Genomic DNA, 23,479 nt, shown 5'->3' with positions numbered 1-23,479 from the left:
ATCCTGTGGATGGTTTTTAAGGCAGTTTTACATCTGCCTCGGCGAATACGGGCTGGTTCCCCTTATTTCGCCTCAGTTACGCTGTGTCAGTGATTGCTGCGCAAACACTGTCTCCATGTACGGGTACACCATTATTACTCCACGAAACATTCCCGGGGCGAACCGCACAATAGCCCTCGGTTCAGTGTGGGTCGTCCGTGGTGTGGGTGGACTGCTGTGGCATGTTGTGGGGTTGTGATCCACTGAGGGCTACGGCGGGACGAAGCTTCACCATGGTTCCGAGTTCCCCGGTTAAATACATGCAAACGCACACAATGTACCAGTTCTCATAAACTCTGGTTTATTGCCTGGTTATCCATCCATAGACCTTGTTACAATCAATTAACTAATTATATCCAAATTTGTTAACAGAAAAAGTTAATTTACTACCCTAATGTCCCCTTCTGGTCTGTTCTTGAGAGGAAAGAGACAAAATTGTTCTGGTTGTTTTAAACATAGCATTATCATCAGTTACAGCACTTTCTGCATGATGAAATACCACACGTTCACGATTCCACTTCATGTAACACTCACATAACCAACCTCTCAGTCTCCCATTCAATCCAACATCCTAAAAATTGCGTAGCGTTAACAAGATGACGAAAATGATTACTTCGTCAAATGTATCTGTAGCAAAAGCTAACTCTATTCCTCGTTTGTCTGGGTTAGGTTATTCACAAGAAAATCGTTTAGATAATTTCCACACATCTACAGTATTTAATAGCTACAGAAGTGAGAGAACATGAATATAGTTCCTAAACTGAATGTTTATTGTTTCAGATAAATTTTAATATCGTTCACACCTACATATGTATAACTGCTTTGTTGTTCATACATAACTGCAGGGTAGGGAGTTCATAACAGTAAACCTATTGCATTTAAAGTGCTGAAAATGTGGTTTGTAAGCTACTTTAATCTGACCCCGATAGCTGAGTGGTCAGCGCGACAGACTGTCAATCCAAAGGGCCCGCGTTCGATTCCCGGCTAGATCGGAGATTTTCTACGCTCAGGGACTGGGTGTTGTGTTGTCCCAATCCTCATCATTTTATCCCCATCGACGTGCAAGTCGCCGAAGTGGCGTCAAATCGAAAGACGTGCACCAGGCGAACGGTCTACCCGACGGGAGGTCTTCGTCACATGAAATTTCATTATCTGAAACTCGTGTGTAAAGTATTACCCTGATGTGATGATCATAAAAGAATATATGAAAAACGTGGGTGCCTCTGTAGCATTTCGCGTTGTTACGAAGTTCACTCCAGAACCCATCTACGTGCAACGTCGGCAGAGAAATAATCAAAATCCTGTCACTGGAATAGCAAATTTATTACTTCCACGTCACCACTGTATTCTACGTCGACAGTGTCAGCTTTGACATACTGCACAGAATAGCACACAGCTGTGAAGTTTCATATAGTACGCCGAAATGGTTTGATAGTTACATCAATAACAGATAGTTGTGTTTGTTATAAAGTCGTTCGGGAACCATGTTTTCTTAGGAGTACTACAGTAGACAATACTATGCCCATTAGTCTCCTCCTTGTGAGTCAATTAAACCTTGTCGATTTTTATGCTGTGGTCCTTAAGCCAGACCTGAAGATATGAATACCGTCATTGTCGAGTGCTGAGATGGTTGCAAAATCATGAACTAAATGCGAAGACTCCGTATTAAATTTATCGTACCATCAGAAATTTATGTTTTGAAATCCGCAACCACCTCATATACTTCTCCATTCCTATCCCACCGCCGTATCAGAAATCAGTGAAGAATTTGGATGCGGTTTCGTATGAGATATTATTGGACCCAAAATACATGCAGGCCGTATTCCACCTGCTTCTGTTTACTCCAGAAGTTAAGCAACATATTTCCACAGGATGTGAAAAGTAAACTTGTGCAACACTGGATCTGCCACACATACACCAATGCGGTGTGACATGGCGTAGGTAGTGAGAACTGTCGGCCATTAGAACTGACTATGAATGCTTGTTTACATTGCATGTTCAACGGCCTTTTTTACACCATATCGATGCTTAATGCCGGCCGGTGTGGCCGAGCGGTTCTAGGTGCTTCAGTCTGGGACCGCGCGGCCGCTACGATCGCACGTTCAAAACCTGCATTGAGCATGGATGTGTGTAATGTCCTTAGTTTAGTTAGGTTTAGGTAGTTCTAAGTTCTAGGGGACTGATGGCCTCAGATGTGAAGTCCCATAGTGCTCAGAGCCATTTCACCCATTTTCGATGCTTAATACACCCAGTTAGAATGGTTCCAGCCGAAGGAGATAACGTGAATGAATTGCTCCTTTGCTTCATCGGCTTCTTAGTTCTCGTGCACTCGCGTCAGAGAATAAACACCTATCATCTCAGCATCATGACAACAAAAGTTCTCACTGAACTAGTATGCCAGCTGTGCACAACCATTTAACGGAACATTCACGAACTCTCTCTCTTTGCTGCTGTCTGCTACTGGAATAAGCTACTCTGCCCTATATGCACAACTGAATGCATTGTTCAAACTAAGAAGAACATAAAATACTTCATTTTGTCTGTCAGCCTCACAACTTTCCTTCCATAAAATCCATGTAGATGGTTAATTTACTCTAAATGAAACTATAAACAATGTTCCCATTTTCCTTTAGTTGCTCTATGGTCTCAGCCCCGAATCCTCCTGAAAAAAAAAAAAAAAAAAAAAAAAAAATAGGTAAGCAGCTAACAGAACCGAATCCACCCAAACTGACACATTTTATCTTGTATCATAGACAATCATACAATTATCTCTGCTATGTTCCTTATCTCCTTCCCCTACCCCTCACATGTTTTAAACAAAAATATTGATTCACTTATGCACGCTTTACGCGTGAACGTGTGTGGGACTTAGTCGCTGGCGCTGTGTCGGCTGCACATAACGTTTAGAACTGCTACCTGCTTCAAACGGGTGGATTCGATCCCACCGTTTTTCAGATTTTTGCGGGCTTGGGGGGGATTCGGTGCCATTTTTCTGACCGCGGTAGGAGTCGGGGCTGCTCCCAGCTCTACTTCCTCATTTCATTTCTAAATCAGTCAGGCAACTTCCTTATTCTATATCTTCATTATTTGCGCCAAATAACATCTGTTGCTGTTTTTCCCGCCTCACCTGTCCCCTCTCTCAAGCTTGTTGCTCCCAATAGTTATAGTATAAGTCTAGCTGCCCGTAATTTGCCTTTGTTGTTCTATTTTGACTAAGTACTATAAACAGCGTTTCTTTGCTTTTAGGGTTGAGGACATCAGTCGGTAAATATAGAACATTTACAGTATCACCTTGTTCTCCGTCTCTAGCCTGTCACTCTGTCCATCTGTAGCGTCCCCTTTTTCTCAGAATAGAAACTAAAATTTAAGTCCGTCCCTTGGCGGTGTAAATTAATTGAACTACTGAGCCAAAGCAGTCAGAATCTGGTGTACGTCCTTTTATGTCACATATTGTGATACTCCAATACTCACTCATCAAACCAAACTGTGAACTACTTATGCAAACTTCGCTGTTGGTGGTCTACGGCAAATTGTGTGCCTCAAATTCGAGGGAAGAATCTGAGTTAGACCACGGACTTTTCACTCTTTCTTTTTAACAGTCTTCACTTGTCAGCCACGTGATGAGTCGTCAGAAGCAACACGTGGTTCGGATTCCACGTTAAACGGTAGGGTACCTAAGCCAACTGGGGTAGGATAGGGACAATCAAGAAGCCAAAGTAGCGTCCACTATAAGAAGTTTGCACAAGGTCATTAAGCCATACGTAGTTATTATTACTATTATTATCTATATGCACTACTTGATCAAAAGTATCCGGACACCTGAGTGAAAATGACTAAATAGTTCGTGGAGTCCTCCGTCGGTAATGCTGAAATTTAATATGGTGTTGGCCCACCATTAGCCTTGATGACAGCCTCCACTCTCGCAGGCGTACGTTCGATCAGGCACTGGAACGTTTCTTGGGGAATGACAGCCCATTCTTCACAGAGTGCTGCACTGAGGAGAGGTATCGATGTCGGTCGGTAAGGCCTGGCACGAAGTCGGGATTTCAAAACATCCCAAATGTGTTCTATAAAATTCAGGTCAGGACTCTGAGCAGGCTAGTTCATTACAATGATGTTATTGTCGTGTAACCACTTCACCAAAGACCGCGCTTATGATCAGGTGCTGTATCTTGTTGAAAGATGTATTCGCCATCCCCGAATTGCTCTTCAACAGTGGGAAGCAAGAAGGTGCTTAAAACATCAATGTAGTCCTGTGCAGTGATATTGCCATTCAAAACAACAAGGGTTGCAAGTTCCCTCAATGAAAATCACGACCACACCATAACACCACCTCCTCCGAATTTTACTGATGGCACTATTCACGCTGCCAGATGACTTCGAACGGGCATTCGCCATACCCACACTCTGCCATCTGATCTCCACATTGTGTGTCGTGTTTCGTCACTCCACACAACGTTTTTCCATTGTTCAATCGTCCAAAGTTTACGATCCTTGCCCCAAGCGAGGCGTTGTTTGGCATTTACCGGCGCGATGTGTGTCTTATGAACAGCCGCTCGACCACGAAAGTCAAGTTTTCTCACCTCCCACCTAACTGTCACAGTACTTGCAGTGGATCCTGAAGCAGTTTGGAATTCCTGTGTGATGGTTTAGATAGATGTCTGCCTATTACCCATTACGACCCTCTTCAACTGCCGAAGGTCTCTCTCAGTCAACAGAAGAGTTCGGTCTGTATCTTTTGTGCTGTACGTGTCCCTTCGCGCTTCCGATTCACTATCATATCGATAATAGTGGACCTAGGGATGCTTAGGAGTGTGAAAATATCGCGTTCAGACGTATGACACATGCGACACCCAAACACCTGACCACGTTCGAAGTCCCTGATTTCCGCGGAGTGCCCAATTCTGCTCTCTAACGATCTTTAATGACTACGTAGGTCGCTGATAAGGCGTATCTGGTAGTGGGTGGCAGAACTATGCACGTAATACGAAAAACGTATGTTTTGGTGGTGTCCAGATACTTTTGATCACATAGTGTAAGTAATTAATTTTGGAGGAACCCCTCAGAAAGCCAAATATACTTCCACTTGTCCTAGTATTTTTTTTTTGTCACGACAGCTATTCTCGTTTTCATTGTTACGTATTATTACTTTCTAAATAAAGGATTGTACATTTCACAACACGGATACTGCTAAAATGTCTTCGTGCTTCAGGCTCATCAAGAAGTTGAAAACCAACAATCTTTCGGCTGAGTGCCCTTCGACCATTAGGACTAGGTACAGTCGACTTCAATAACCGTGCTCAGGATTCTGTACTATGTGTTGGACCGCTTGTAACAAGCTTGGAGTCATGTTTGAAATGTAACATATGGGCAATGCCTGATTATACAGAGCGAGAAAAAAAAAGGAAAAAACTACCATACATTTTAGTGATTTCCACTGCAATCAAGATTTATTGTGGTAACAGTTTATATACAGTTCATGAAATAATTACATCTTCAGATCAGTAGCACAGGCGCTTCCGAGGTACCTGGTATCGGCTCATGCTGAAATACCCTTAATAATAGGGGAGTAGCATGGACGGGAATGCAACTGACATCCAGTTGATTGTATAGATGGAGATAACTTATTCCACGTCTGCTAGAGCGTTTCACGTCGTGCTGTAGTAGTAGTTGCTTAACGAGTAGCACGGTTCTCTTGTCGTTCCATCGTACCCAACCTGTGCCCGATTGGAAACAAGTCGGAGACCGTGTTGGCCAGGGAAGTTTCTGCACCTCTTGCACAGCACGTTTAGCTTCACGGGCAGTGTGTGGACGAGCATTATCCTGTGTGAACAAAAAATCAACCTCCTGTAGCAAGAGCGCCAAAAGAATGGATGTAACAACATTCTACACGTCCCAAGTGCTTGCTAACGTCCCCTCCAGAAAAACCAAATGTCAGTTGTATTTACGTCACGCGAGACTATAAGGCCTGAATTGGGGCCAGTGTGTCTTGAACGAATGCACTGTACGAGACAAACTCACCACGTCTACGTCGTACACAGGCAGAATCTGATTTCATCGCTGAAGACCACCGCCCGCTATTCCATATTCCGAGTGATCCTCTGACGACACCAGTTGAGCTGTGCACGTAGATGTTGTGGCGTGAGAGGGAGGCGGATTAGAGGAGTATGTGTCCGTAGTCCCACTTCCAACAACCGGTTCCCAGCAGTTCCCGTTGAAACGTCTACGCTCACAAGTCACCTTATCTGTGTTGTGGTAATGTAGCTGTGCGATCTGCCATTGCTTCAAATACGTCGATCCTGCCGGGCGTGAGTGCTGCCTGGAAGCCCACAACTTCGTCTACGAATGGAAGAATGTTCACATGACCACTGATACTACACTCCTGGAAATTGAAATAAGAACACCGTGAATTCATTGTCCCAGGAAGGGGAAACTTTATTGACACATTCCTGGGGTCAGATACATCACATGATCACACTGACAGAACCACAGGCACATAGACACAGGCAACAGAGCATGAACAATGTCGGCACTAGTACAGTGTATATCCACCTTTCGCAGCCATGCAGGCTGCTATTCTCCCATGGAGTCGTTCGTAGAGATGCTGGATGTAGTCCTGTGGAACGGCTTGCCATGCCATTTCCACCTGGCGCCTCAGTTGGACCAGCGTTCGTGCTGGACGTGCAGACCGCGTGAGACGACGCTTCATCCAGTCCCAAACATGCTCAATGGGGGACAGATCCGGAGATTTTGCTGGCCAGGGTAGTTGACTTACACATTCTAGAGCACGTTGGGTGGCACGGGATACATGCGGACGTGCATTGTCCTGTTGGAACAGCAAGTTCCCTTGCCGGTCTAGGAAAGGTAGAACGATGGGTTCGATGACGGTTTGGATGTACCGTGCACTATTCAGTGTCCCCTCGACGATCACCAGAGGTGTACGGCCAGTGTAGGAGATCGCTCCCCACACCATGATGCCGGGTGTTGGCCCTGTGTGCCTCGGTCGTATGCAGTCCTGATTGTGGCGCTCACTTGCACGGCACCAATCACGCAAACGACCATCATTGGCACCAAGGCAGAAGCGACTCTCATCGCTGAAGACGACACGTCTCCATTCGTCGCTCCATTCACGCCTTTCGCGACACCACTGGAGGCGAGCTGCACGATGTTGGGGCGTGAGCGGAAGAGGGCCTAACGGTGTGCGGGACCGTAGCCCGGCTTCATGGAGACGGTTGCGAATGGTCCTCGCCGATACCCCAGGAGCAACAGTGTCCCTAATTTGCTGGGAAGTGGTGGTGCGGTCCGCTACAGCACTGCATAGGATCCTACGGTCTTGGCGTGCATCCGTGCGTCGCTGCGGTCCGGTCCCAGGTCGACGGGCACGTGCACCTTCCGCCGACCACTGACGACAACATCGATGTACTGTGGAGACCTCACGCCCCACGTGTTGAGAAATTAGGGGGTACGTCCACCCGGCCTCCCGCATGCCCACTATACGCCCTCGCTCAAAGTCCGTCAACTGCACATACGGTTCACGTCCACGCTGTCGCGGCATGCTACCAGTGTTAAAGACTGCGATGGAGGTCCGTATGCCACGGCAAACTGGCTGACACTGACGGCGGCGGTATACAAATGCTGCGCAGCTAGCACCATTCGACGGCCAACACCGTGGTTCCTGGTGTGTCCGCTGTGCCGTGCGTGTGATCATTGCTTGTACAGCCCTCTCGCAGTGTCCGGAGCAAGTATGGTGGGTCTGACACACCGGTGTCAATGTGTTCTTTTTTCCATTTCCAGGAGTGTATTTTTTGTATTATTGTATTTGTAGATATATTGTTTACATAATTGTTGTAACGTTGTTCAGCTGAAGTGAATTCATAATCAATGTAAAATACAATGCTTAAATGATGTATATGTATTTGGAATGGTGATCGAACGCCACTCCTTGATATGAAAGTAAATATGCCATTCAGCTAATATGAGTATACCTGATCCTTGTGCTATCACTTTGTTAAGTGAATTATTAATTCCTTTGACATGTTTCCATGTCACAACAAGAGCTGCCATGAGTATGAATCAGAGAAAGGTCATTACTGTCACCGGATTACTTGTGCGCATTAAATTATGAGCCTTCTTGTTGTAGAGGCTCTTTTCATGGATCACAGCCAAGATGACGGGGACTCTTACGGAATAGAAGCTGAAAGTAATTACCAGCCACGGTGGGATGACAGCTCCAGGTAACGATAAAGGAATGCACAAAGTGGAGTGGCACCAAAGGATCCATCCACTGTAACAAAATCGCTATACAATGCGAAAATGTGTAGATTACACATGACACCACCAATACCCATCTTTCAAGTGCAATGCAGTCACAGTGTTCCCTCCACTGTGTCATAGCAAAATATTACACAAATCACTGATGAGGCGTAACTATATTTACTATTATCTTTCCTATAGAATTTACGTATCCAAAAAGTTTTAGAAGGAAATACTGGTTCACTATTGAAACAACAATTTAATCCTTGATGTGATGCTTACATTTTGGCATTGAAAGGGACAGTTTACTTTATTTGTTCCAAGCTATTGTTTAATATTCATTTTTTTTGTTTCATTAGGATGTTACATGATCAGTTTGGAAAGTCTTCTGCTGATCTTCAGGATTCGAAATCAACTCTTAATTGAAAAGAGGAGTGTGATGAAAGTGCCACACTTTTAGGTGGATTACAGTAGTTTACCTTTTCAGTGCAGAATTTGTGTGTAACATTCATATGTGTTGTCCATTTCCCAGAGAATGCTATTTTATGGAGGTTAGCTGTCGTTTTGGACTGGTGGAGATACTTTGGTATTATTCATGGCATTCAAAGCGCTTATGAATTTCTCACCATTTATGTGGAATCTGTAATTCCTGCATACCTGGGCAAAGGCACTGGTGTGAGAAACATAAGGATGAACCTAGCTTTCACGTAACATGTCACTGACAAGTAATACAACTCGAGGAAACGTCGACCGTACATAGAAAGAACTACTCCAGTATAGAACACATTGTAACTTAAATAAATGTGCATTCAGGAGAACAGTGACACTTATCAGAAACATCAATTACACTGAAATCATGTCGATTCATGATGTTCCCCTCTACATTACAAAACGCGGAACACGTTTCTTAAAATGAATCTGATCCTCACGAATGTCAATTCATGCCATGCCACGTGCTCTCTTGCTGGTCACAAGGTTGGTAAGGAATTCTTGTGGAATGGCCTACAGCAGTGCAATTGACAACGGCTGGGTGGTCGTTGGTGCTTGTGGACAGGGTGTAGTACATCTCCCAATCCATTCCAAAGATGCTCGATGTGATATAAGTGGCGGGAACCGGCAACGCCATCAATTCATCTGTCATCCTCTCTTTGTCTGTCTTGCCCCAACTACGCTGTTCAATGCGGTCGCACATTAACATCCACGAAAATGAATCTACCTTTGAAAAGGTGCAGATGATGAATGAGTGTAGTGGAACAATAACTTCCGCCAGTGGGTGTAATGTGTTAAAATGTTCAGAAGATAATTAGTGTGTGGAGCATTATACTTTCCCAGACTATAGGAAATGGACAACCAAAAAGAGTATCTTGGACAATGTTCTGGATGCATTATGGACCTTCAATTGGTCAGAGAGCGGATGTGTTGTTGAGACGTCCACATGCGTCACCGACCATCCAAAAGATGTCAGCTGCTCGCTTGGAAGATTCGGCCCGCATCTCGTGGTCGTGCGACAGCGTTCTCGCTTCCCACGCACGGGTTCCCGGGTTCGATTCCCGGCGGGGTCAGGGATTTTCTCTGCCTCGTGATGGCTGGGTGTTGTGTGATGTCCTTAGGTTAGTTAGGTTTAAGTAGTTCTAAGTTCTAGGGGACTGATGACCATAGATGTTAAGTCCCATAGTGCTCAGAGCCATTTTTTTTTCGCTTGGAAGAGTAGGGCACCCTACCACAAGAATTCCTCCACAAGCTTGTGGCCAGCCTGAGAGCATCATAAATGGTGGTGACTTTAATGTAGTTATTTCCCTAGAAGAAAAGTGCTGTATATGTTTGTGCAATTGAGTTTTTCTTTCAGTCATCTTCCGTACTGTACTGTATCAGTTCTTTCTCTCTATGGTCCACGTTTCATTGAGCCGTGTTGCTTGGCAGTGACATATCTTGCAAAAGTTTGTTTGCTGCATGCTGCCATACTGACCTCCATGTGTTTGTCAATATACAGATCTCAATGTTACAATATTGCATGTCCTACAGTTCAAATACGTTCGTTTTCTCAAATGGACCTATGGCAAGAATTCCTTCTTGATACTTAAATAATCGTGAAATATATGGGTCGTTTCGGAAGATGGACGTTATTAAATGAAAGGTTCTGTGGAATGGTACTGTTGTTGTATAAGATATTATCTGATCGTCAATGCACAAAGGGTGTTGAGCCTATGAGATTTTTAAATTTTCAGTGCTATTGTATATAACAGTTAAGATTGGGTGAGTATAAAATAAACAGTAGCTTCTTCGAATATGGTTAGTTAATTAAGCAACCACTGTAACTGAATTTACTTACCAATTTTTCATTCAGAGTGTCTTAATGCACTAGACAGAGACTTGTATGAGTGAAATACAGTGAGTAGCTATAATAACACTCACACAATGCATGATATTAATTTAAATCGGTCATTATTATTGTTTCTCATTATTGAACTACCAGACTGTAAGTGTATTGTCTTAGTTACCAACTGATAATTGAAATTATGCACCAAGAACAATACTGAGTTTGACAAAAAGAAATCATTTTCTGAAACAGAATTCGAAATGAACACCTAATACCCCACTAGTGGTTTCCATCAAGGCAAATTTTCATTCATACCCTGCAAGACAATAAATACGAAAGCCAACAAGTAATCCGCGTTCCGAGGATGGGGATGAGACGGGTATCATTCTACAGTCATAACATTATTCATTCTCAACATCTTTCGACAGAGCTAAAGGTTAACGACTGTCCGCGCTTCAGCAACTGAAACTGCGAAGGATGGTGGACAGCGGAGGAGTAACAGGTCTGAACAGGACACTTCCTACTAACCTTGATTTCCTGTCGTAATAAGAATAATAAATCTTATCACAATTAATATTATTCAAATAAGAATTAGGTTCAATTCCACAATAACATGGTGCGTCTGGTGAAGGCGAAGTAGTTATTAAAAATGTCACTAAAAAGTTGCTTAAGCATAGTTTATAGCACGTAATACTATTATTAACATAACCCCGAGCAGAAGCAAGTTAACTAATTTAGACTGTACTGGATGGCGTCCCATGTGACGATCTATTTATATATGGGCCATTTTCCACACACAACTGATAAGATTGCTAGCCCCCCCCCCCCCCCCCCCTTCGCCCTGTTGGAGGTTAGAGTCCTCCCTCGCGTATGAGTGTGTGTTGACTTTCGCGTAAGTTAGTTTAAGTTAGATTAAGTAGTATGTACGCTAAACCGATGACCTCAGCAGTTTGGTCCCATAGGAACTCACCAAACATTCCCAATTTATGATAATGCACCAATATGAAACCTATTCAAAAGAATGTTTTTTAATTCTATTATCTTCGACGCAGCACGTCAAACCTTACAAAGGGCTGCAGAAATTATACATAACACTCTCTATTTGGAAGAGATCATAATTTACAAACCTTCATAATTTATAAATCTTCTGTGCCAGCATTCGGTATGAGTGTGTACATGGCCTCGCACAAGTCATCACACGAATATGAACCTAAAACTAGCATCGGTAAACACTGCATAAAAGCAAAATTTTTAGTTCACATTATTACCTAACATCCAAAACGATGAAAGAGAAGTATTCCTACGAGACGGCTCAGTGAATGTGAAATAAAAAATCTCACTATGTCCTCGGACCGGGTATTCCCATACGTCCGCCAACCATCAGCTTACGGGCAAGGGTGTTGGTATGTGGTAACGTCACACATCGTTACCCTCCTTTGTCAGCCAGGGAAGAGCAATACCCCACGGCTTACTTCCAAAGAGCTGTCTTCCTTGCCAACCTAATTGATCGCCACCTGACCTGTTGCTAGTGCCCGGTTGTACCTGTCATCATCTTTGGAGAAGAGCTCCATCCGCTTTTCGTATGACTGCATAGGAGACGCAGTAGGCCAGCACGAAAGATGTATACGGCCAGAAAATATGCCAAACATTCATACAACGCAAGGGATATAGTTACAAAGGGTCCTAAAAGAAAATTGAAGTTGTCTTTATTTTATTACAAAATAATTAAACAAAGAGATTACTCAGGAAGGATCAATACCAAAAAAATGGAATAGAGAAATACTGAAGAATATCCAGACGCATTTGGACTTCTCTGAGGATGTAGATACAGCAATACAGAATAGCCCCGTTATCAGTACAGTTGAAGAGGAATGGACGTCTCTAAAAAGGGCAACCACAGAATTTGGAAAGATAATCGTGGGAACAAAGAAGGAAACTGCGAAGTCATGTGTAACAGTAGAAAGACTTCAGTTGATCGATGAAAAAAGGAAGTACACAAATGTTCAGCAAAATTCAGAAATACAGAAATATAAGAGGAATGAAATAAATAGGAAGTGCAGGGAAGCTAAGACGAAATGATTGCATGAAGAATATGAAGAACTCGAAACAGAAATTATAGTCGAAAGGACTATTCAGGAAGTAACAAAGTAAAAAAAAAAACCTTCAATGAAATTAAAAGCAAGGATAGTAACATTAAGATTACCACGGGGATTTGTATTGTTAGATTCAGAAAAGAGAGCGTATAGTTCGAAAGAGTACATTGAAGTCCTCTATGAGGGGGAAGATTTGTCTGATGTGATAGAAGAACAAACAGGATTCAGAGCAGATAGGGGATCCGGTATTAGAATCAGAATTTAAATTAGCTTTTGAGGACTTAAGAACAAATAAGACAGAAAGACCAGATGACATTCAGTCAGAAGATCTAAAATCATTTTAGGAAGTGACAAAACAGTTCACGTTGGCGTGTAGAATGTATGAGTCTGGCGACGTATCATTGCACTTATAGAGAAATATCATCCACACAATTCCGAAGACTGTAGGAGCCGACAAGGGTGACAATTATCAGACAGCTTAAAAGCTCATGTATCCAAGTTGCTGACAAGAATGATATACAGAAGAATGGAAAAGAAAATTGAGGATGTGTTAGATGACGATCAGTTGGCTTTAGGAAAGGTAAAGGCACCAGAGAAGCAATTCTGAAGTTGCGGTTTGATAACGGAAGCAAGAATAAAGAAAAACTAAGCGACGTTCATAGGATTTGTAGACCTGGAAAAAGTGTTCGACCATGTAAAATGGTGCAAGATGTTCTAAATTCTGAGGAACATAGGAGTAAGATAGAGTGATAGATGGGTAACATGTAATATGTACAAGAGCCATGAGGGAGTAATGAGAGTGGACGACCAATCTGTACATAGAAGATGCAGTTATGGATTGAAAGAAAGGTTCAGGAATGGAATTAAAAATCAAGGTGAAATCATATCAATGACACGATTCGCTGATGAAATTGCTATCCCGAGTGAAACGGAAGAAGAATTGCCGAGAGTCTAATGAGTGCAGAATATGGACTGAGAGTAAATCGAACGTAATGAGAAGCAACAGAAATAGGAACAGGGAGAAACTTAATAGCATCGGGACTTATGCTCACGAAGTAAACAAAATTAAGGAATTGTACTACTTAGGCATCAAAAGAGCAAGTGACGGACGGAGCATGGAGGATATCAAACGCAAACTAGCACTAGCGAAAATGGCATTCCTAGCCAAGAGAAGTCTACTAGTATCAAACAAAGGTCATAATTAGCGGAAGAAATTTCTGAGAAAGTACGTTTGGAGCACAGAATTGAATGGTAGTGAAACTTGGACTGTGGGAAAACCGGAATAGAAGACAATCGAAGAATTTAAGGTTTGGTGCCATAAACGATTGTTGAAAATTAGGTTGACTCAGAAGGTGACAAATGAGGAGGTTCTGCGCAGAATCGGAGAACTAGCAATGAGAAGGGACAGCATGATAGAGTATCTGTTAAGACATCAGGGAATGACTTCCACGGTACTGTAGCGAGCTGTAGAGGGCAAAAACTGTATAGGAAGGCTTGAATCCGGAATACATACAGCAAATAAGTGAGAACGCAAATTGCAAATGCGGTTCTGGAGTGAAAGGATTGGCACAGGAGAAGAATTTGGAGTACTCCGCATCAAACCAGTCACACCACTGACAACTAAAGAAAATCAAAGAAACAACAGTTCTTCCTTTAAGTTCCCGAACTAAAGTAGTTAGTCAAGAGAGGCAGTAAATGTGACATGAGGTAATGTGAGAGGTCAACCAGTGACATCCGAATGTGATATTAAGTATTCTAATATAAGATAAAATTGTAACAAAGAAAACTAATTTCAGTCTTTTGATTTCGGCACGTCTTTAATGTTGCATAATGGAATTAATCTACTCAAAAACATTATTTGGTGAAGATAATGAACATAACTCGGCTAAGAAACTACTGTTTACGCTTTGCTGGAATGACATTAACGTATCAGGAAAACGGCTATGGAATCTGCTCGAATAGGAATAGGTTATTTTCTTTGAATGGTTCTTTTCTTATGTGTTTGTTGTTATGAAAATTTCAAGTACACAGGTTCATTGTGTGGTCTTTCTGTAGGTTATACAGCATTTTTGTGTTTTTCTGTATGTTCACGAATTTGTGCGATATAAATAACTTTGTACAGACGTTAACTCCAAATGTGTAACATTTACATCCTATGCTACGATTCACGAAGAACTTCGTCTTCAAAACAGGAAAACACCTGTAACCATTAGAAGGTGGCTGTTTCCCTCTAGCTACGCTCTTTACGATATCACACGTGCAGCTCGACGGGTTGGGTGTCTTAAAACGTGCTTCAGCCAATTAGGGTGATGAGTAGTTAGTGTTGTCGCAAGCAGTGTCTCGTCTAGTACCGTTCGGCGGCCCGTGTCGGGTTCCCACAGGAGCTGGCCGGCGTCCAGTAAACAGGCGGTCCCGTACTAATAGCCTGGTTCTGCGCCTCCCGGGCAGCGATAACGGGTCGGCAAACTCCACCAACACCCCTCCTCCAGGGCCCACCTCCCCCTGACGTCGTTAGCCGATAGCCTGTTGACGCGCCGCCTTGGACCAGCACTGCTGACGCAGGGCCAATCCCCTGCGATCTTCCAGCATCGCCCCCACCATCAATTGCACCAGAACCGACCTAAATCGTGCTCTCTTTCTCTAGACAGCCCTTCTTCTGCAGATGTTTGCCTTTACCAGACCGGCGTACAATACTTTACCAGAATCCTCCTCCGATTGTGAAAGTATTTATTTTCTACCCAGGCACCGTGTTTTCTTTTAGTCCAAACGCCCATAACATTTAAATTTCGGTAACAAAGGAAAGTTTATTCATTATGAGAGTTCTTCCTACATAAAAATCGAGTCATGCTAGATGTCAACGGAACAAAACGGAGAATAAGGCAAGGTCAACGTCAAAGAGAGATGTGTTTAACTCAGTTGGAATGTCACTTCGCTTAGTCCAGTGGCGAGGGATTAAAGTGAGGCAGTAATGTACCGTCCTTAACACATGGAGTGAGGATATAGCATTACAATCAAGAGAGTAGCAGATGTAAAGTTTATTAATGACCAATATTAAATTCATAATATGTGTTCTTAATAAAGTTCCCGTGGTAGGTTCTTTCGCCTCTGAGGAATTAAAGAATAGCGAAAAATACAACCAAACACTTCAAAATATAGACATTTATTTGCTGGAGAGGAACACATGTATTTAAAGGCCCATACGTAGCGCCTTTTAACATATCCATTGTATTCTGTGTCCTTTCTATGACCCAAACAACAGAACCCCTTCCCACCAAATCACCTATCATTTATTGTCGAAATATGGTCTTACAATGGCTCCTGCTTCATTAGCATTTAACGAGTTTTAAGCACCGTGACCTAGGGGAAGCGAATATAATAATCAAAACGGTCTATAGCCCAGGTTCGATCCAAGGCGATGCTTGAATTTTGAATAAAAATCATCAGCAATGGCAGTGAAAGACTTCCTGAATAATCATACACTCCAGTTCTGCTAACGGCCTTTTCAAACAGCCGTGGAGGAGCGAGAAGAATGTTAGTGCAACGTCTCGCCCTTGGCGTGGGAAACTGCATCCATAAGTCGGATGACTCAAGAATGGTCAACAACATGAGGGCGCTTTGAAGACATCCATTGTGTATAAATATGGCGTGTGGCCTGTATTTTGTCATCTTCTCACTGTCAAGCCTTGCTTATTAATGACTGATTCGAATCTACGGAAGGGATATATGAGAATAACAATAAATTGAAAACGAGAAAGATTATACGAGTCTGAATGACAGGGAAGCTATAGAATCTTACAAGGGGAAATCCAAAGCTTCCGTCCAGATTTAGTGTGGATCTGTGGAATAAAATAAGAAGAAGATAACAACATGCGGTTGGAAAACTATAGCATAATATCAACACTGGCAGCAAATAATATAAGAAGGTTTCATTACGAATAGGAACGAAGGGGCAGAAAGTGACTTACTGTGAGGAGTGATAGGGTAATTCCCATCACAGGCGACACTGAGCCATTACCAACGACAAATGATTCAGGCACATACGCCGACGTCACAAGAAGAAGGTAAGGTATAAAGGTAGTATATGAGGATACTGAGCAGGTAATCCTGTATCTAAAGGGATATGATAATCTAACAAGAATGGGAACTGGAACGGTGTAAAAGGGGAAGCGATAGAAGATAGAGTTACAGCAGATTATGGGTTCGGTGAAATAAAAGAATGAGGAGGAAGACTAATTTAATCCTGCAATATGTTTGGGCTAGTAATAGCTATTACACTATTCTAAAATCACAAGAAGGGTAGACGTGCTACAGAAGTCCCGGATATACAAAACTGCGAAGTTTAACCAGGAGAATTTGCACTCAGACAACATTTCAGTGTTTACAATGAACAGAAGTAAACGACAAGTTTCCAGCATACCACAGTAGTCTACATCTACATGACATCTACATGACTACTCTGCAATTCACATTTAAGTGCTTGGCAGAGGGTACATCGAACCACAATCATACTATCTCTCTACTATTCCACTCCCGAACAGCGAGCGGGAAAAACGAACACCTAAACCTTTCTGTTCGAGCTCTCATTTCTCTTATTTTATTTTGATGATCATTCCTACCTATGTAGGTTGGGCTCAACAAAATATTTTCGCATTCGGAAGAGAAAGTTGGTGACTGTAATTTCGTAAAAAGTTCTCGCCGCGACGAAAAACGTCTATGCTGTAATGACTTCCATCCCAACTCGTGTATCATATCTGCCACACTCTCTCCTCTATAACGCGATAATACAAAACGAGCTGCCCTTCTTTGCACCCTCTCGATGTCCTCCGTCAATCCCACCTGGTAAGGATCCCACACCGCGCAGCAATATTCTAACAGAGGACGAACGAGTGTAGTGTAAGCTGTCTCTTTAGTGGACTTGTTGCATCTTCTAAGTGTCCTGCCAATGAAACGCAACCTTTGGCTCGCCTTCCCGACAATATTATCTATGTGGTCCTTCCAACTGAAGTTGTTCGTAATTTTAACACCCAGGTACTTAGTTGAATTGACAGCTTTGAGAATTGTACTATTTATCGAGTAATCGAATTCCAACGGATTTCTTTTGGAACTCATGTGGATCATCTCACACTTTTCGTTATTTAGCGTCAACTGCCACCTGACACACCATACAGCAATCTCTTCTAAATCGCTTTGCAGCTGATACTGGTCTTCGGATGACCTTACTAGACGGTAAATTACAGCATCATCTGCGAACAACCTAAGAGAATTGCTCAGATTGTCACCCAGGTCATTTATATAGATCAGGAACAGTAGAGGTCCCAGAACGCTTCCCTGGGGAACACCTGATATCACTTCAGTTTTACTCGATGATTTGCCGTCTATTACTACGAACTGCGACCTTCCTGACAGGAAATCACGAATCCGTCTAGTCTAGTGAAGTACAGAAGAAAAATTTGATGTTGGACACTTGAAGTCAATCAATGAAGTCAAAACGACCACAAATTGGCCTACATAAACCATGTAAGCTACAGAGCATACCAGCTGCACGAGGTTTTCATTACCCTCTCGCTGTCTTGCGCCACCGTCTTAGTCGGCCGTTTCCTTAAAATTAATTATTTCAACTGAACCGTAAGAGTAATGGAAGGTAAAGGAAAGGAAATGACGTTTACAGTTGATTTTACCGTTGTAAGTACAGTGGTTTCGTGGTATAAAGGCCATTCAAAGGAAATGATTTAATCGTTACTTCGTTGTTGTTATTTGAGGTACAATTTAAATAAACGTAAGTTTTACATTTTATATGAGCAAGAACAAATTATTTTTATAAGTCGCGAATGATTTTAGTCAAAATCTCTTGCGGTGTACTTTAGCTACATCTTAGGGGGCGTTGGCTAAGTGAGGGGCTGATTTCCTGCTTGATAGTGCACTTGATTTCCGTGACAGTTTGTTCGTCTCAACTTCACATACACCATTTTGGCACATTGGAAACAGTTATGTCTTACACCCTGTAGAATACAGATTGGCATTCTCAGCAGAGATTATCCTTCAAACGTAAAAGTAACTTCAGACGTACCCCGAGGGAGAGCAATATTACCAGTAATATTCATAACATATGCATATAACTGATGTGGTGTGAAACTCTTTGAGGCGGCTCGTAGATAAAGCTTTCACAGCAATGATGGAAGGGCAGTAGGACATATCCACTTGGCGGCGGAATCGGCAGCTGTTTCTTAATGTCGCCCACAGTGAAAATTTAAGATCGGACTGATTACGCGATTGTCGAACAATCATAGGAACGTTTCAGGTCCATTATATAATTCGGAGTATTCGTACGGAGTGATTGGCATTGGAGCAACCACATGTAAGTAATCGTAGGAAAGGCACATACTAAAATAGGTTTATTAGTAGAACAATGAAGAACTGTAGCACAGCCATGATGGAAGTATCTTGTAAAACTGTCGTCTGACCGATACTTGAATAGAGTTCGTCACTTTGTGGAGTGTTCAAGAAGACTTATATGTTCGAAAAAAGAGCAGTGCTTCATAATTTTACTTGGAAAGAGTGAAAGCGACAAGGAGATGTTCATTCATCGCCAGCGGCAGACGTTACAAGAGAGGCGATGTGTATAACGGCGGGGTTTACTGTACAATGTTAAAACTCAGTTAGCGTACTACAACACAAGCGTTCTAAAAGCCATGCCCGATGGTCGGAGGTAATAGCGTGGTGGTATTTGTGAGGAGTATAGTTATTTATTACGGCAACAGGTATAAATCACTTTGCGTTTATAGATACTTAATGTCCTTCTAGTTGTCGGCCAGGGTTCAGTTGATCAAGTGGTACTGCAGCTGCTGCCACTGTAAGAAAATATGGGTCCGCTTTTCAGTAAAGATCACGTAAATTTGCTACTTCTTGGCGGATTAAAACTGTGTGCCGCACCGCGGTTCGGACCTGGTACCTTCTCATGCAGTTTTAATCTACCACGATATTTCATTTCAGCCCACACTCCCCAGCAGTGCAAATAATTGATTCCGGGAACAACCCCCCCCCCCCCCCCCCGGCCAGTCTAAGCCATGTCCACGATATATCCTTTCTTCCAGTAATGCTAGTCCTACAAGTTTTGCTGGACATCTTCTGGAAACTGTGGAAGGTAGAAGTACTGGCGCAAGTAGGGCTGTGGGTCGTGAGTCGTGCTTTGGTGTCTCATTGGGGAGAGCACGTTGCGAAAGGAAAAGGTCCTGTTTTCGAGACCGAGTCTGACATAGCATCCTCTGTGCAGTGAAGACAATTCAGCTCACCACAACCTATTCTGTTAACTCCGCAAAGCCTAGGGCATGATGGGAGGGGGAGGGGGGGTTGAGGTACCTTTTGCCCTTCATTCAAACTATTGTGGTCTACACAGTTAACTTACATTTTAAAAGTTCAAAAAATAATTGTTTTTAACAAATTCTGCTAACAGATGCTATAAATAATTTAAAATTGTCATTTAAACTTAATCCAAAAATTTCTGTATAGTAGATTATGTCACTTTACACAATGAACGTCATAGTCAATATTTTCATATTAAGGACCCTATTTACACGTCAGTAGCACTTTAAACAGTATGCTGCTAGTAAAGGTCAGTTACAATAAAAGAATCCATTTTGTAATTTTTTGTGGTTGTCGTAAGGCACCCCTAGTTTGGTACATAACGTTATGGAAAATGCGTTGATGTTGTTTAGAGTGCGCTGAAAAATGTTTTCAGATTCTGAACCCTACTTACACATAAGTACCTCTTCAGAAAGTGTGTTGTTAGCGTAACTCAAGAACAATTGACGAATTTTATTTTTTTAACTTTTTTTAGGATGACACAAAGTACCCCCGGTAACGAGCGTTATAGAAAATGCCTTGGTATTTCTAGGGTTAATAATTGAAAACTGTGTCTGTACTCAGGTACCTGCTGCTTCCCAGCTCCAAAGTCGGTGACTAGGGAGATTCTGCATGAGGCGCCTTCTGCAACCAACATCAAGGAAAGGCAACGCTACCATATATGTTGGTTCTCCGAGAAGCTCTTGAGACCTATAGTTTCTTTCTTTTTTTTTTTTTTGGTCATCAGTCTACTGATTGGTTTCATGCGGCCCGCCACGAATTCCTATCCTGTCTTCATCTCAGAGTAGCACTTGCAACCTACGTCCTCAATTATTTGCTTGACTTATTCCAATCTCTGTCTTCCTCTACAGTTTTTGCCCTCTACACCTCCCTCTAGTACCATGGAAGTCATTCCCTCATGTCTGAGCAGATGTCCTATCGTCCTGTCCCTTCTCCTTATCAGTGTTTCCACATATTCCTTTCCTCTCCGATTCTGCGTAGAACCTCCTCATTCCTTACCTTATCAGTCCACCTAATTTTCAACATTCGTCTATAGTACCACATCTCAAATGCTTCGATTCTCTTCTGTTCCGGTTTTCCCACTGTCCATGTTTCACTACCATACAATTAAGTACTCCAGACGTACATCCTCAGAAATTTCTTCCTCAAATTAAGGCCGGTATTTGATATTAGTAGACTTCTCTTGTCCTGAAATGCCTTTTTTGCCATAGCGAGTCTGCTTTTGATGTCCTCCTTGCTCCGTCCGTCATTGGTTATTTTGCTGCCTAGGTAGCAGAATTCCTTAACTTCATTGACTTCGTGACCATCAATCCTGATGTTGTTTCTCGCTGTTCTCATTTCTATTACTTCTCATTACCTTCGTCTTTCTCCGATTTACTCTCAAACCATACTGTGTACTCATTAGACTGTTCATTCCGTTCAGCAGATCATTTAATTCTTCTTCAATTACACTCAGGATAGCAATATCATCAACGAATCGTATCACTGATATCCTTTCACCTTGCATTTTAATTCCACTCCTGACCCTTTCTTTTATTTCCATCATTGCTTCCTCGATGTACAGATTCAAGAGTAGGGGCGAAAGGATACAGCCTTGTCTTACTCCCTTCTTAATACGAGCACTTCGTTCTTGATCGTCCACTCTTATTATTATCTCTTGGTTGTTGTACATATTGTGTATGACCCGTCTCTCCCTATCGCTATAGAATCTTGAACAGCTGGCACCATTTTATATTGTCGAACGCTTTTTCCAGGTCGACAAATCCTATGAACGTGTGTTGATTTTTCTTTAGCCTTGCTTCCATTATTAGCCGTAACGTCAGAATTGCCTCTCTCGTGCCTTTACTTTTCCTAAAGCCAAACTGATCGTCACCTAGCGCATTCTCAATTTTCTTTTCCATTCTTCTGTATATTATTCTTGTAAGCAGCTTCGATGCATGAGCTATCAAGCTGATTGTGCGATAATTCTCGCACTGGTCAGCTCTTGCCGTCTTCGGAATTGTGTGGATGATGCTTTTCCGAAAGTCAAATGGTATGTCGCCAGACTCATATATTCTACAAACCAACGTGAATAGTCGTTTTGTTGCCACTTCCCCTAATGATTTTAGAAATTCTGATGGAATGTTATCTATCCCTTCTGCCTTATTTGAGCGTAAGTCCTCCAAAGCTCTTTTAAATTCCGATTCTAATACTGGATCCCCTATCTCTTCTAAATCGACTTTTGTTTCTTCTTCTATCACATCAGACAAATGTTCACCCTCATAGAGGCTTTCAATGTATTCTTTCCGCCTATCTGCTCTCTCCTATGCATTTAACAGTGGAATTCCCGTTGCACTCTTAATGTTACCACCGATGCTTTTAATGTCACCAAAGGTTGTTTTGACTTTCCTGTATGCTGAGTCTGTCCTTCCGACAATCATATCTTTTTCGATGTCTTCACACTTTTCCTGCAGACATTTCGTCTTAGCTTCCCTGCACTTCCTATTTATTTCATTCCTCAGCGAGTTGTATTTCTGTATTCCTGATTTTTCCGGAACGTGTTTGTACTACCTCCTTTCATCAATCAACTGAAGTGTTTCTTCTGTTACCCATGGTTTCTTTGCAGCTTCCTTCTTTGTACCTAAGTTTTCCATCCCAACTTCTGTGATGGCCCTTTTTAGAGACGTCCATTCCTCTTCAACTGTACTGCCTACGGCGCTATTCCTTATTGCTTTATCTATAGCGTTAGAGAACTTCAAACGTATCACGTCATTCCTTAGAATTTCCGTATCCAACTTCTTAGCGTATCGATTCTTCCTGACTAATGTCTTGAACTTCAGACTACTCTTCATCACTACCATATTGTGATCTGAGGCCATATCTGCTCCTGGGTACGCCTTACAATCCAGTATCTGATTTCGGATTCTCTGTCTGACCATGATGTAATCTAATTGAAATCTTCCTGTATCTCCCGGCCTTTTCCGAGTATACCTCCGCCTCTTGTGATTCTTGAACAGGGTATTCGCTATTACTAGCTGAAACTTGTTACAGAACTCAATTAGTCTTTCTCCTCTTTCATTCCTTGTCCCAAGCCCATATTCTCATGTAACCTTTTCTTCTACTCCTTCCCCTACAACTGCATTCCAGTCGCCCATGACTATTAGATTTTCGTCCCCCTTTACATACTGCATTACCCTTTCAATATCCTCATACATTTTCTCTATCTCTTCATCTTCAGCTTGCGACGTCGGCATGTATACCTGAACTATCGTTGTCGGTATTGGCCTGCTGTCGATTCTGATTAGAACAACCCGGTCACTGAATGGTTCACAGTAACACACCCTCTGCGCTACCTTCCTATTCATAACGAATCCTACACCTGTTATACCATTTTCAGCTGCTGTTGATATTACCCGATAGTCATCTGACCAGAAATCCT

The sequence above is a fragment of the Schistocerca gregaria genome, chromosome 7 (genome assembly GCF_023897955.1).
Source record: "Schistocerca gregaria isolate iqSchGreg1 chromosome 7, iqSchGreg1.2, whole genome shotgun sequence".
NCBI classification, from domain to species: Eukaryota; Metazoa; Arthropoda; class Insecta; order Orthoptera; family Acrididae; genus Schistocerca; species Schistocerca gregaria.
Note: the sequence above shows the minus strand (reverse complement) of the source record.